Here is a 14,897-nt window from a genome sequence, read left to right as displayed (position 1 = left end):
CATCGTGTTTCATTCAGGCGGAGTAGGCCCATTGTGTTTCATTCAGGGGGAGTAGGCCCATCGTATTTCATTCAGAGGAAGTAGGCCCATCGTGTTTCATTCAGGGGGAGTAGGCCCATCGTGTTTCATTCAGGGGGAGTAGGCCCATCGTGTTTCATTCAGGGGGAGTAGGCCCATCGTGTTTCATTCAGGCGGAGTAGGCCCATCGTGTTTCATTCAGGAGGTAGAGGCCCATCGTGTTTCATTCAGGGGGAGTAGGCCCATCGTGTTTCATTCAGGGGGAGTAGGCCCATCGTGTTTCATTCAGGGGGAGTAGGCCTATCGTGTTTCATTCAGAGGGAGTAGGCCCATCGTGTTTCATTCAGGGGGAGTAGGCCCATCGTGTTTCATTCAGGGGGAGTAGGCCCATCGTGTTTCATTCAGGGGGAGTAGGCCCATCGTGTTTCATTCAGAGGGAGTAGGCCCATCGTGTTTCATTCAGGGGGAGTAGGCCCATCGTGTTTCATTCAGGGGGAGTAGGCCCATTGTGTTTCATTCAGGGTGAGTAGGCCCATCGTGTTTCATTAGGGGGAGTAGGCCCATCGAGTTTCATTCAGGGGGAGTAGATCCCATTGCTTTTCATTCAGGGGGAGTAGGCCCATCGCGTTTCATTCAGAGGGAGTAGGCCCATCGTGTTTCATTCAGGGGGAGTAGGCCCATCGAGTTTCATTCAGGGGGAGTAGGCCCATCATGTTTCATTCAGGTGGAGTAGGCCCATCATGTTTCATTGAGGTGGAGTAGGCCCATCATGTTTCATTCAGGGGGAGTAGGCCCATCATGTTTCATTCAGGGGGAGTAGGCCCATCATGTTTCATTCAGGGGGAGTAGGCCCATCATGTTTCATTCAGGGGGAGTAGGCCCATCATGTTTCATTGAGGTGGAGTAGGCCCATCATGTTTCATTCAGGGGGAGTAGATCCCATCATGTTTCATTCAGGGGGAGTAGGCCCATCATGTTTCATTCAGGGGGAGTAGGCCCATCATGTTTCATTCAGGGGGAGTAGGCCCATCATGTTTCATTCAGGGGGAGTAGGCCCATCATGTTTCATTCAGGGGGAGTAGGCCCATCGTGTTTCATTCAGGGGGAGTAGGCCCATCGAGTTTCATTCAGGGGGAGTAGGCCCATCATGTTTCATTCAGGTGGAGTAGGCCCATCGTGTTTCATTCAGGGGGAGTAGGCCCATCGTGTTTCATTCAGGGGGAGTAGGCCCATCGTGTTTCATTCAGAGGGAGTAGGCCCATCGTGTTTCATTCAGGGGGAGTAGGCCCATCGTGTTTCATTCAGGGGGAGTAGGCCTATCGTGTTTCATTCAGAGGGAGTAGGCCCATCGTGTTTCATTCAGGGGGAGTAGGCCCATCGTGTTTCATTCAGGGGGAGTAGGCCCATCGTGTTTCATTCAGGGGGAGTAGGCCCATCGTGTTTCATTCAGAGGGAGTAGGCCCATCGTGTTTCATTCAGGGGGAGTAGGCCCATCGTGTTTCATTCAGGGGGAGTAGGCCCATCGTGTTTCATTCAGGGGGAGTAGGCCCATTGTGTTTCATTTAGGGGGAGTAGGCCCATCGTGTTTCATTCAGGGGGAGTAGGCCCATCGTGTTTCATTCAGGGGGAGTAGGCCCATCGTGTTTCATTCAGGGGGAGTAGGCCCATCGTGTTTCATTCAGGCGGAGTAGGCCCATTGTGTTTCATTCAGGGGGAGTAGGCCCATCGTATTTCATTCAGAGGAAGTAGGCCCATCGTGTTTCATTCAGGGGGAGTAGGCCCATCGTGTTTCATTCAGGGGGAGTAGGCCCATCGTGTTTCATTCAGGGGGAGTAGGCCCATCGTGTTTCATTCAGGCGGAGTAGGCCCATCGTGTTTCATTCAGGAGGTAGAGGCCCATCGTGTTTCATTCAGGGGGAGTAGGCCCATTGTGTTTCATTCAGGGTGAGTAGGCCCATCGTGTTTCATTAGGGGGAGTAGGCCCATCGAGTTTCATTCAGGGGGAGTAGATCCCATTGCTTTTCATTCAGGGGGAGTAGGCCCATCGCGTTTCATTCAGAGGGAGTAGGCCCATCGTGTTTCATTCAGGGGGAGTAGGCCCATCGAGTTTCATTCAGGGGGAGTAGGCCCATCATGTTTCATTGAGGTGGAGTAGGCCCATCATGTTTCATTGAGGTGGAGTAGGCCCATCATGTTTCATTCAGGGGGAGTAGGCCCATCATGTTTCATTCAGGGGGAGTAGGCCCATCATGTTTCATTCAGGGGGAGTAGGCCCATCATGTTTCATTCAGGGGGAGTAGGCCCATCATGTTTCATTGAGGTGGAGTAGGCCCATCATGTTTCATTCAGGGGGAGTAGATCCCATCATGTTTCATTCAGGGGGAGTAGGCCCATCATGTTTCATTCAGGGGGAGTAGGCCCATCATGTTTCATTCAGGGGGAGTAGGCCCATCATGTTTCATTCAGGGGGAGTAGGCCCATCATGTTTCATTCAGGGGGAGTAGGCCCATCGTGTTTCATTCAGGGGGAGTAGGCCCATCGAGTTTCATTCAGGGGGAGTAGGCCCATCATGTTTCATTCAGGTGGAGTAGGCCCATCGTGTTTCATTCAGGGGGAGTAGGCCCATCGTGTTTCATTCAGGGGGAGTAGGCCCATCGTGTTTCATTCAGGGGGAGTAGGCCCATCGTGTTTCATTCAGGCGGAGTAGGCCCATTGTGTTTCATTCAGGGGGAGTAGGCCCATCGTATTTCATTCAGAGGAAGTAGGCCCATCGTGTTTCATTCAGGGGGAGTAGGCCCATCGTGTTTCATTCAGGGGGAGTAGGCCCATCGTGTTTCATTCAGGGGGAGTAGGCCCATCGTGTTTCATTCAGGCGGAGTAGGCCCATCGTGTTTCATTCAGGAGGTAGAGGCCCATCGTGTTTCATTCAGGGGGAGTAGGCCCATTGTGTTTCATTCAGGGTGAGTAGGCCCATCGTGTTTCATTAGGGGGAGTAGGCCCATCGAGTTTCATTCAGGGGGAGTAGATCCCATTGCTTTTCATTCAGGGGGAGTAGGCCCATCGCGTTTCATTCAGAGGGAGTAGGCCCATCGTGTTTCATTCAGGGGGAGTAGGCCCATCGAGTTTCATTCAGGGGGAGTAGGCCCATCATGTTTCATTCAGGTGGAGTAGGCCCATCATGTTTCATTGAGGTGGAGTAGGCCCATCATGTTTCATTCAGGGGGAGTAGGCCCATCATGTTTCATTCAGGGGGAGTAGGCCCATCATGTTTCATTCAGGGGGAGTAGGCCCATCATGTTTCATTCAGGGGGAGTAGGCCCATCATGTTTCATTGAGGTGGAGTAGGCCCATCATGTTTCATTCAGGGGGAGTAGATCCCATCATGTTTCATTCAGGGGGAGTAGGCCCATCATGTTTCATTCAGGGGGAGTAGGCCCATCATGTTTCATTCAGGGGGAGTAGGCCCATCATGTTTCATTCAGGGGGAGTAGGCCCATCATGTTTCATTCAGGGGGAGTAGGCCCATCGTGTTTCATTCAGGGGGAGTAGGCCCATCGAGTTTCATTCAGGGGGAGTAGGCCCATCATGTTTCATTCAGGTGGAGTAGGCCCATCATGTTTCATTGAGGTGGAGTAGGCCCATCATGTTTCATTCAGGGGGAGTAGGCCCATCATGTTTCATTCAGGGGGAGTAGGCCCATCATGTTTCATTCAGGGGGAGTAGGCCCATCATGTTTCATTCAGGGGGAGTAGGCCCATCATGTTTCATTCAGGGGGAGTAGGCCCATCATGTTTCATTCAGGGGGAGTAGGCCCATCGTGTTTCATTCAGGGGGAGTAGGCCCATCGTGTTTCATTCAGGGTGAGTAGGCCCATCATGTTTCATTAGGGGGAGTAGGCCCATCGAGTTTCATTCAGGGGGAGTAGATCCCATCGCTTTTCATTCAGGGGAGTAGGCCCATCGCGTTTCATTCAGGGGGAGTAGGCCCATCGAGTTTCATTCAGGGGGAGTAGGCCCATCATGTTTCATTCAGGTGGAGTAGGCCCATCATGTTTCATTGAGGTGGAGTAGGCCCATCATGTTTCATTCAGGGGAGTAGGCCCATCATGTTTCATTCAGGGGGAGTAGGCCCATCATGTTTCATTCAGGGGGAGTAGGCCCATCATGTTTCATTCAGGGGGAGTAGGCCCATCATGTTTCATTCAGGGGGAGTAGGCCCATGGAACCAACCTAGACATTATTAGGGAGGTATAATGACAATGGCAGACGTGGTCGAAGGCGTGAAAAGTGACATAATCTTTACTACATTGATTGATTATACCCAAGTCATTAGCTGTTGCCCAATAACTTCCACTGAGGCGTGACAGAGGATAAAGTCTATCTCAGTCTAGGGATTGGGAGGAATGGAAACTGTTGGACGATTATTGGTCAGCAGGTCCGAACCTCACCAAAAAAGGAGGTTGCTGTCCGGTCCAGTGTCAGGGAGTTAGCTGTGTTGTGCTGAACACCATGTTATGTGATTGGACAGATATGGGGAGAGTGAGTTTACATAGTCTCTAAAGAATGTGAGGGATGAGCAGAAGAGGCGAGCTGAGGTCAGATGCCTCTGATGAAGTCAAGCAGTTGATTTCAATCACCTAAGAGAATTCAGTCAGTTTCTATATTTTTTCTTTCTGTAAACTGATGTGTATATAGAGCGGGGTACAAAATTATTGACACCCTTGATAAAGATGAGCAATAATGACTGTATAAAATAAATTACACAAATACTGAGCTATATTGTATGCTGAAAGAAATGGGGAAATTATATTATTTTATACTAATACAATTGCATCAGAGAAAGAGATTTGGCCAGGTCGCAGTTGCAAATGAGAACTTGTTCTCAACTAGCCTACCTGGTTAAATAAAGGTGTTCTCAACTAGCCTACCTGGTTAAATAAAGGTGTTCTCAACTAGCCTACCTGGTTAAATAAAGGTGAAATAAAATAAATAAAAACAAGTAATATTGTTTTGCCTCAAAATGTTAAGGGTGAAAATGATTGACATCCCTAAATACACTTATCAATAAAGTAGTCAACAGTTTAGTATTTGGTCAGAAATTCCTAACACACATTGACTACATCAAGCTTGTGACCTGTTGGATGCATGGTAAATAATGTATTGTGTCATTTTGGAGTCACTTTAAATGTAAGAATAGATTATGTTTCTAAATACTTCTACATGTATATGCTACCATTCATTGTGAATAATGATGAGTGACAATGTTACAGACACACAAATATCATACCCCCAAGACATGCTAACCCTCTCTGTTATTGGTAATGGTGAAAGGTTAGCATGTCTTGGGGGTGTGACCTTGACCTTCTGAAACTTTCTCACTCAGAGAGAGAAAAAGAGAGAAAAAGAGAGAAACAGAGAAGGAAAACATTTTGAAAAACAGGCTGATTTAACTTCTTGGTGACAGGGGGCAGTATTTTCACGTCCGGATGAAATGCATGTCCAAATTCAACTGCCTGCTACTCATCCCCAGAAGATAAGATATGCATATTATTAGATTTGGATAGGAAACACTCTGAAGTTTCTAAAACTGTTTGAATCATGTCTGTGAGTATAACAGAACTTATTTAGCAGGCGAAACCCCGAGGACAAACCATTCAGTTCTTGCAGTTCCTATCGCTTCCACTGGATGTCAGCAGTCTTTAGAAATTGGTTGAGGTTTTTCCTTTGTGTAATGAAGAAGTATGGCCATATTGAACGAGGGTCACTTGAAGTGTACTGCTAGATAGAGGGCCGTGACCAGAAAGCTAGCTACAGTTTGTTTTCCTCCTGTATTGAACACAGATCATCCCATCTTCAATTTTATTGATTATTTCCGTTAAAAAATGCCTAAAGTTGTATTACAAAAGTTGAAATGTTTTGCAAAGTTTACAGGTAACTTTTGAGATATTTTGTAGTCACTTTGCGCAAGACGCTAGCGTCCCACATATCCCAGAGAGGTTCTTAACTAAACAACAAAATAAAAATATATTTTCTCAGTGACAGAAAGATGACTCACTTCGTGACCTTGGGAAATCTGAAATCTGGGTAAAAAATGTGTTGCTCATTAGTTGGTCCTTCACATGTGAGATATATGTCCCCCAAAAAAATGTAAAGTCAATTTACGAAAAAGAAATGATTACTTCTGAAAGTTTTAACTTGGTGCTATAAGGTTCTTATGCATAATTATTATGCATCATCTGACCATCCTTGGGATATAAAAGTGTCACTCTGTGTATGGCTTGTAGAATGATGATTCATGACCTTGAATGATGGGATCATTTAACTGAAAAGGAATTGCAGGTATGAAGGAGAAATAAATAGAGATGCCAGACCTGGGCACTCATTATTAGAGTGTTTTTGCATCGCTAAAGACCATGCATTTCAGAGAATGCTTTTAAGGGTTTTTCCAGAGACCAGTTGCTAATTAAGGGTTATGATGCTTCGCGTTAGAAACAATTAATGGTTTAATTTCCCCTGAAGCGGGTCGTCTATTCTGAGTCATACTCAATTCTGAGTCATACAACATCATATAAGGAGAAATTGTGTCGATAAAACAACATTTTTTGTGGGTGTTTTTGGACAATAGAGAGAGTAGCTGTATCGCAAAGTTCTCAGTGTTTGGTGAGTGTTTTGACTGATAAAACCTGGTTCCTCTTGATCTAAATCAGACATACTATTGTGGTTGAAATGGGAGTTGTGTCATCCTTCTTTTAGGGTGCAAAAAGCATTCACCTGACGATACAAGAATGTTCCCAGAACACATTTTGTCTGTACTTTAAAAGGTTCCCAGAACATTTAATTAGATTGTGGGAACAGTGTGGATATATCAACAGCGATAGGTTCCCAAAACACTGAAACTGCCCGGTTGTGCTGACATTCAGATAATGTTTGTATAAGTGTGCACAAAACTTTCCTATAATGTTGTAAGAATGTTGACAGAACACCTTGTCTAAGTGATGTGTCCTCGGCGTACACACCACAGACAAACTTAATTGGTCCACCCACACGCAGCAGCGCCTCTTCAACCTCAGGAGGCTGAAGAAATTTGGCTTGTCACCAAAAGCACTCACAAACTTCTACAGATGCACAATCGAGAGCATCCTGTCGGGCTGTATCACCACCTGGTACGGCAACTGCTCCGCCCACAACCGTAAGGCTCTCCAGAGGGTAGTGAAGTCTGCACAACCATCAGTATACAACCGAGTCCTGCCCCTATACACCACAGATGGAGCTGACAGAGAGTGAGATCAGTGAAGACCAGGACTCTCTGTATGAACCTGAGAGCTCAGAATCACTATCATCAAGATTACAAGATGGCGCAGCGGTAAGACATATTTGTTTTTGTCCCATGTAAATACTCAGTCTTTAAAAAAAAATGTGTATACATTTCAATCTCTTTTTTCCCTTTTCAAATTAAATATACCTTCCTGTAACCCGCCTCACCCAATGTGGTACGGATCTACATTCTTTGTACTGGAACCTCCATCAGAAGCTAGCCATCGCAGCTAGCTATTTAGTCATTGTTAGCCAATGCTAGCAGTCTTTACCTTTAGCACAGACACCAGCTGCTTTAGCCGAGGGTAATACCTGCCAGTCTGCACAGCGCGATATCAGCCCTGAGCATATCGGACTGCTTTCTTTCCCACTACATCACGCGATTCCTGCCACAAGCTCTGAATCTATCCTACCACACCCAGAAATCTGCTCCTTTTATTCTCTGTTCCCAAAGGACTAGACGACCAGTTCTTATAGCCTTTAGCCGTACCCTCATCCTACTCCTCCGATGATGTAGAGGTTAACCCAGGCCCTGTGTGTCCCCAGGCGCTCTCATTTACTGACTGCAACCATAAAAGCCTTGGGTTCATGCATGTTAACATCAGAAGCCTCCTCCCTAAGTTTGCTTTATTCACTGCTTTAGCACACTCTGCCAACCCTGATGTCCTAGTCGTGTCTGAATCCTGGCTTAGGAAAGCCACCAAAAATTCAGAAATGTCCATCCCCAATGACAACATTTTCCACACACACACACACAGACAGACAGACAGACAGACAGACAGACAGACAGACAGACAGACAGACAGACAGACAGACAGACAGACAGACAGACAGACAGACAGACAGACAGACAGACAGACAGACAGACAGACAGACAGACAGACAGACAGACAGACACAGACAGACAGACAGACAGACAGACAGACAGACAGACAGACAGACAGACAGACAGACAGACAGACAGACAGACAGACAGACAGACAGACAGACAGACAGACAGACAGACAGACAGACAGACAGACACAGACAGACAGACAGACAGACAGACAGACAGACAGACAGACAGACAGACAGACAGACAGACAGACAGACAGACAGACAGACAGAGAAAATCAGCTTCTGCAAACAAGAACAGAAAGCACACCTCTTTTAAAAGGGAAATCATGATGAAATGATAAGCAACACCTGAGTAACAAAGAAAGTCTCTAGGGCGGTCTCTGTCGCCCTCTGGTGCCCGTAGGAACCATGACAGTGGGAGTCCCAGACCAGAGTGGGAAGTTGTTTGCAGGGAATCTGTTGGTGCCATCAGCGGTCTTCCTTACTGGCGGCTCCCACTTCATATTTGTGGAAACATGTCACCTCCTCAGCCTGGTGTCCATGTAGTTGCTACAGTTCACAAACCAACAGCGCATCTACATCGTGCCAGAGGTTAAATTGCAGATTAAATACACACCAAAATGCAGCACAGCCAACAATCAATCAAATGCATTTTACAAAGCACTTTTTACATCAAAATAATAACCACAGTGGTTATAGAGGGTGCATCAGTCCAACACCTCAGGAGCAACTGTCTATTGGCTTTTCATAGCTGAGCATTCATAGGTCGAGACAGCAGGTCCGGGAGAGCGGGAGAGAGAGTCGAAACACCTAGTCCGGGACAAGGTAGCATGTCCGTTGAAACCGGTAAAAATATCAGTGGGAATACAATTGAACGGAATTTGCTGTTAAATGGCCTGCTTCTTCTCCATTTCCATTAGACGGGCAGACCAATTCAGATATTTTTTTCACTAATTGGTCTTTTCACCAATCAGATCAGCTATGAAAAAGATATGATGTGAAAAGATCTGATGTGATTGGTCAAAATATTTTTTTGTTGAAACACAGCCTTAGACTTAGTCCCATTCAACCAATTTTTGTGAACTAAGTGCTGTTCTCTAAATTTCTTGTTCAGTGTGAACACTCCAAAGGAACTCAGACCCCTCAAAGCACCCTGAACCGAAATGAGACCATCTCGAAAGGTGGTCTGAGTTTGGTTCGCTTTAATTCCGCATCCGGTTCCCTTTTTAGGGAAATGTGAACACAAAGCTCCCCAGGTACACATGTCATTATTCCTGCACCACACACTAGAATACTGCAACACTGTTTCCCCTGACATAACCCCTCACATTGGTACCACCATAGAGAATATGAATGTGCAGGTTCGTGGGGAAAAAAGTGCTGTTTTTTCTCATTTGATTTTGTCAAGAATGCACAGAAATTCCAAAATATGTGTGAAGTTTTGTACTGACACAATGTTAAGATTATTTATTTGCAATATTTGGTTTAAGAGAGCTTCATAAGCTATTTATTGGGTTGTGGAGTTTAAATAGTGTGAGAAGAGGCTATTGGCCACTTGAGATGCTAGCGTCTCACTATCCCTAAGAACAGTTTTTCCTTGGGGTTTTGCCTGCTACATAAGTTCTGTTATAGTCACAGACATGATTGAACCAGTTTTAGAAACTTCAGAGTGTTTTCTATCCACAACTACTAATCATATGCATATAATATATTCCTGGCATGAGTAGCAGGAAGTTGAAATTGTGCACGCTATTTATCCAAAAGTGGAAATGCTGCCCCCTATCTCTAAGAAGTTAAAGAGGACTGAGATTGGTTATTTTAAAGAGGACTGAGATTGGTTATTTTAAAGAGGACTGAGATTGGTTATTTTAAAGAGAACTGAGATTGGTTATTTTAAAGAGGACTGAGATTGGTTATTTTAAAGAGGACTGAGATTGCTTATTTTAAAGAGGACTGAGATTGGTTATTTTAAAGAGGACTGAGATTGGTTATTTTAAAGAGGACTGAGATTGGTTATTTTAAAGAGAACTGAGATTGGTTATTTTAAAGAGAACTGAGATCAGTTATTTTAAAGAGGACTGAGATTGGTTATTTTAAAGAGGACTGAGAGTTGTTATTTTAAAGAGAACTGAGATTGGTTATTTTAAAGAGGACTGAGATTGGTTATTTTAAAGAGAACTGAGATTGGTTATTTTAAAGAGGACTGAGATTGGTTATTTTAAAGAGGACTGAGAGTTGTTATTTTAAAGAGAACTGAGATTGGTTATTTTAAAGAGGACTGAGATTGGTTATTTTAAAGAGAACTGAGATTGGTTATTTTAAAGAAGACTGAGATTGGTTATTTTAAAGAGGACTGAGATTGGTTATTTTAAAGATAACTGAGATTGGTTATTTTAAAGAGAACTGAGATTGGTTATTTTAAAGAGGACTGAGATTGGTTATTTTAAAGAGAACTGAGATCAGTTATTTTAAAGAGGACTGAGATTGGTTATTTTAAAGAGGACTGAGATTGGTTATTTTAAAGAGGACTGAGATTGGTTATTTTAAAGAGGACTGAGATTGGTTATTTTAAAGAGGACTGAGATTGGTTATTTTAAAGAGGACTGAGATTGGTTATTTTAAAGAGGACTGAGATTGGTTATTTTAAAGAGGACTGAGATTGGTTATTTTAAAGAGGACTGAGATTGGTTATTTTAAAGAGAACTGAGATTGGTTATTTTAAAGAGGACTGAGATTGGTTATTTTAAAGAGGACTGAGATTGCTTATTTTAAAGAGGACTGAGATTGGTTATTTTAAAGAGAACTGAGATCGGTTATTTTAAAGAGGACTGAGATTGGTTATTTTAAAGAGAACTGAGATCAGTTATTTTAAAGAGGACTGAGATTGGTTATTTTAAAGAGGACTGAGATTGGTTATTTTAAAGAGGACTGAGATTGGTTATTTTAAAGAGGACTGAGATTGGTTATTTTAAAGAGAACTGAGATCAGTTATTTTAAAGAGGACTGAGATTGGTTATTTTAAAGAGGACTGAGATTGGTTATTTTAAAGAGAACTGAGATTGGTTATTTTAAAGGGGACTGTATGTGCATTCGGAAAGTATTCAGACTGCTTTACTTCTTCCACATTTTAGCCGTACCCTCATCCTACTCCTCCGGTAATGCAAATGAATTACTTAAAAATCATACAATGAGATTTTATGGATTTTTGTTTTAGATTCTGTCTCTCACAGTTGAAGTGTACCTATGATTAAAATTACAGATCTCTACATCCTTTGTAAGTAGGAAAACCTGCAAAATTGGCAGTGTATCAAATACTTGTTCTCCCCACTGTATATCCCTTTCCCCTGCTGCCTGCACCTAAGCGGTTTTGTAAAGATGTACTGACTGAATGTAGCTCACAGACAATATAACCAAATAAGGGCTTGACAAGTCAACAGAATGCCAGTTGGAGGGTATTTATCTTCCTTTATTTCTTGACCGTGTGTATTTTACCCTGTTATCTCCACGAGGAACACATGGGTACAAGGCTTGACTCCTAATTGATCCAGTCACAGTGATGTCAGTATACAGATTAAGACTCCTGCAGACTGATGGATCTACTTACAGTGCACTCACCGCTGATTACATTTGGCAGTAGTTCATTTGAAGCATCTGCGTCTCGGTTCACCCTCCTCTGCACCTTCCTCCACAGTGTTTGATAATGACTGAACTGAACAAATACACAAATAAATCCTGAACAGAATGTCCTTGTAAAACAGACTTATTGTATCAGCCACTTCGGATACAAGAGTTGTCTTTTTTATTCCTGGATAGGTATAATATACGAGAACAGATGCAGGATCTCAATTTGAGCCAGTTTGCTACAGCAGGAATATAATCCTGCACGAACAGGAAATTTGCATTATTATGTGAATTATAATTAATGGACATTTTTTGTAGGGGTTGATTCATTTTTTTAGGGGAAATCAATCGTGACATTTTAAAGCGGAAATTACAAACTTTTAGAAGCCTTTTTAAACCTTAACTACACTACAAGTGTGCATTTTTTTTACATTTTAAAATTTATTTTTTTACCTGCAGTGCAGGAAAATTCTCAGCAACAAAAGAGCGATCAAATTAAGATCCTACATCTGTACCATTAAATACTTGACGACTGCACAAGTATGGGTTATTAAGCATGCCTGTCAGTCATCAATTGTCACAGTGTTGATAATGGGCAAAAAAATATTGAAAGCTCCTGAGACACTGACTATCTCACTACTGTAGACTTGCCTGTGTTGGATGAATGTAAATGACTTTTCCAGGAAGAAATGTGATGATCACTGGAAAGCCGGAACATGGGCGTGCTCATAAAATACATTTGTCATTCTTATTTGAGAAGGGGGTGTCTGCTACTCTGCTTCTTCCACTTAATGGAGCTGACCAAGCAGAAGAGTTGATCTCCATGCCTTATGGAGAGAGGAGTTGATCTCCATGCCTTATGGAGAGAGGAGTTGATTTCCATGCCTTATGGAGAGAGGAGTTGATCTCCATGCCTTATGGAGAGAGGAGTTGATCTACATGCCTTATGGAGAGAGGAGTTGATCTCCATGCCTTATGGAGAGATGAGTTGATCTACATGCCTTATGGAGAGAGGAGTTGATCTCCATGCCTTATGGAGAGGTGAGTTGATCTACATGCCTTATGGAGAGAGGAGTTGATCTCCATGCCTTATGGAGAGAGGAGTTGATCTCCATGCCTTATGGAGAGAGGAGTTGATCTCCATGCCTTATGGAGAGAGGAGTTGATCTCCATGCCTTATGGAGAGAGGAGTTGATCTCCATGCCTTATGGAGAGAGGAGTTGATCTCCATGCCTTATGGAGAGAGGAGTTGATCTCCATGACTTATGGAGAGAGGAGTTGATCTCCATGCCTTATGGAGAGAGTTGATCTCCATGACTTATGGAGAGAGGAGTTGATCTCCATGCCTTATGGAGAGAGGAGTTGATCTCCATGCCTTATGGAGAGAGGAGTTGATCTCCATGCCTTATGGAGAGAGGAGTTGATCTCCATGCTTTATGGAGAGGGAGGACATGACTGTAATAGAACCAGGAATGATCTGATCTGAGAAGCTTCTCTGTCCTTTTTACCACCACAAGGCTGTCATCTACTTCCCTCTCCTCTATCCTTCTGTCTCTCCCCTCCTCTGCAGCTTTCACATTCACACCCTAGCCAACAGCATGCCAGCTGAGCAGCCCTCTGGTCCTGAGAGACACAAGGAACAGGCCCGGTCTGGTCCGGCTGTCGGACATACTTCTCTTCTTGGAGGCTGAGGCGTATAGCTGGAAGGAGGTTTGGGCAGGATTGTGCCTCACATGTGCCCTGTAGAAGAGTCTGGGTGGCCAGGGAGTGAACACTGCTTCCCCAGCAGACGGTGGAGGACAGCATGAGAGGGCAGCCACACAGTGGCCCCATACTGGCACAGGAACAGCATGAGAGGGCAGCCACACAGTGGCCCCATACTGGCACAGGAACAGCATGAGAGGGCAGCCACACAGTGGCCCCATACTGGCACAGGAACCGCATGAGAGGGCAGCCACACAGTGGCCCCATACTGGCACAGGAACAGCATGAGAGGGCAGCCACACAGTGGCCCCATACTGGCACAGGAACAGCATGAGAGGGCAGCCACACAGTGGCCCCATACTGGCACAGGAACAGCATGAGAGGGCAGCCAGACAGTTACCCCACACAGGAACAGCATGAGAGGGCAGCCAGACAGTGACCCCACACAGGAACAGGAACAGCATGAGAGGGCAGCCAGACAGTGACCCCACACTGGCACAGGAACAGCATGAGAGGGCAGCCAGACAGTGACCCCACACAGGAACAGGAACAGCATGAGAGGGCAGCCAGACAGTGACCCCACCCTGGCACAGGAACAGCATGAGAGGGCAGCCAGACAGTGACCCCACACTGGCACAGGAACAGCATGAGAGGGCAGCCAGACAGTGACCCCACACAGGAACAGGAACAGAATGAGAGGGCTGCCAGACAGTGACCCCACACAGGAACAGGAACACTTGTTCATCTGCCGACTCATAATGAGGGGGTTCATCGGCAACAGCACAGGCATTGATCACAGATATCTACCAACCAATGAATCTGGTCAGAATACCCCTCAAAGAGACTCAACATGGTGTACAAGTAATGGAGCACAGAAAGATGTTAACAAACTCAGCCTATTGAGGCATCCGCATACATAGGTTTGGTTTGTTCTTAGCAGATTGAAGCGATCCTCTGGGCTCTCATACTTCCCTAAAGACCTTGACAAATGAGAAAAAAGCGGCATTATTACAGTTGTTTGTCCCTCTTGAGCCACTGTAGAAACAACGTAGCCAGAAACACTTGCTCAAAATAGTCTGAATTAATCTACGACAAATCCAGAAATGTGTCAATCATTTTGACGGTTTTTGAGTAGGAGGTCTTAGTCATGCAATGCTCCATACAGCTAAGATGTCTGGTGTAGTATTTCTCTGGAGAAAACATTTGCATTAAAACGAATCATCTCTCATAAACACTTCATGTTCTTTCTCCTATTAAGAGTGGTACTGTTGACCAATCACTGAAGAAGGGGCATAGACTTCGGCCATCCATCCTGGACTTGCCTCAAGAAACAACGGTGTACACGAACAACCCGAAAGAAAACCTGCCGAAGACCAAATCAAACAAAAACACCATAATATGTTA

This window comes from Oncorhynchus kisutch, linkage group LG15, assembly GCF_002021735.2.
Source record: "Oncorhynchus kisutch isolate 150728-3 linkage group LG15, Okis_V2, whole genome shotgun sequence".
In the NCBI taxonomy this organism is placed as follows: Eukaryota; Metazoa; Chordata; class Actinopteri; order Salmoniformes; family Salmonidae; genus Oncorhynchus; species Oncorhynchus kisutch.
Note: the sequence above shows the minus strand (reverse complement) of the source record.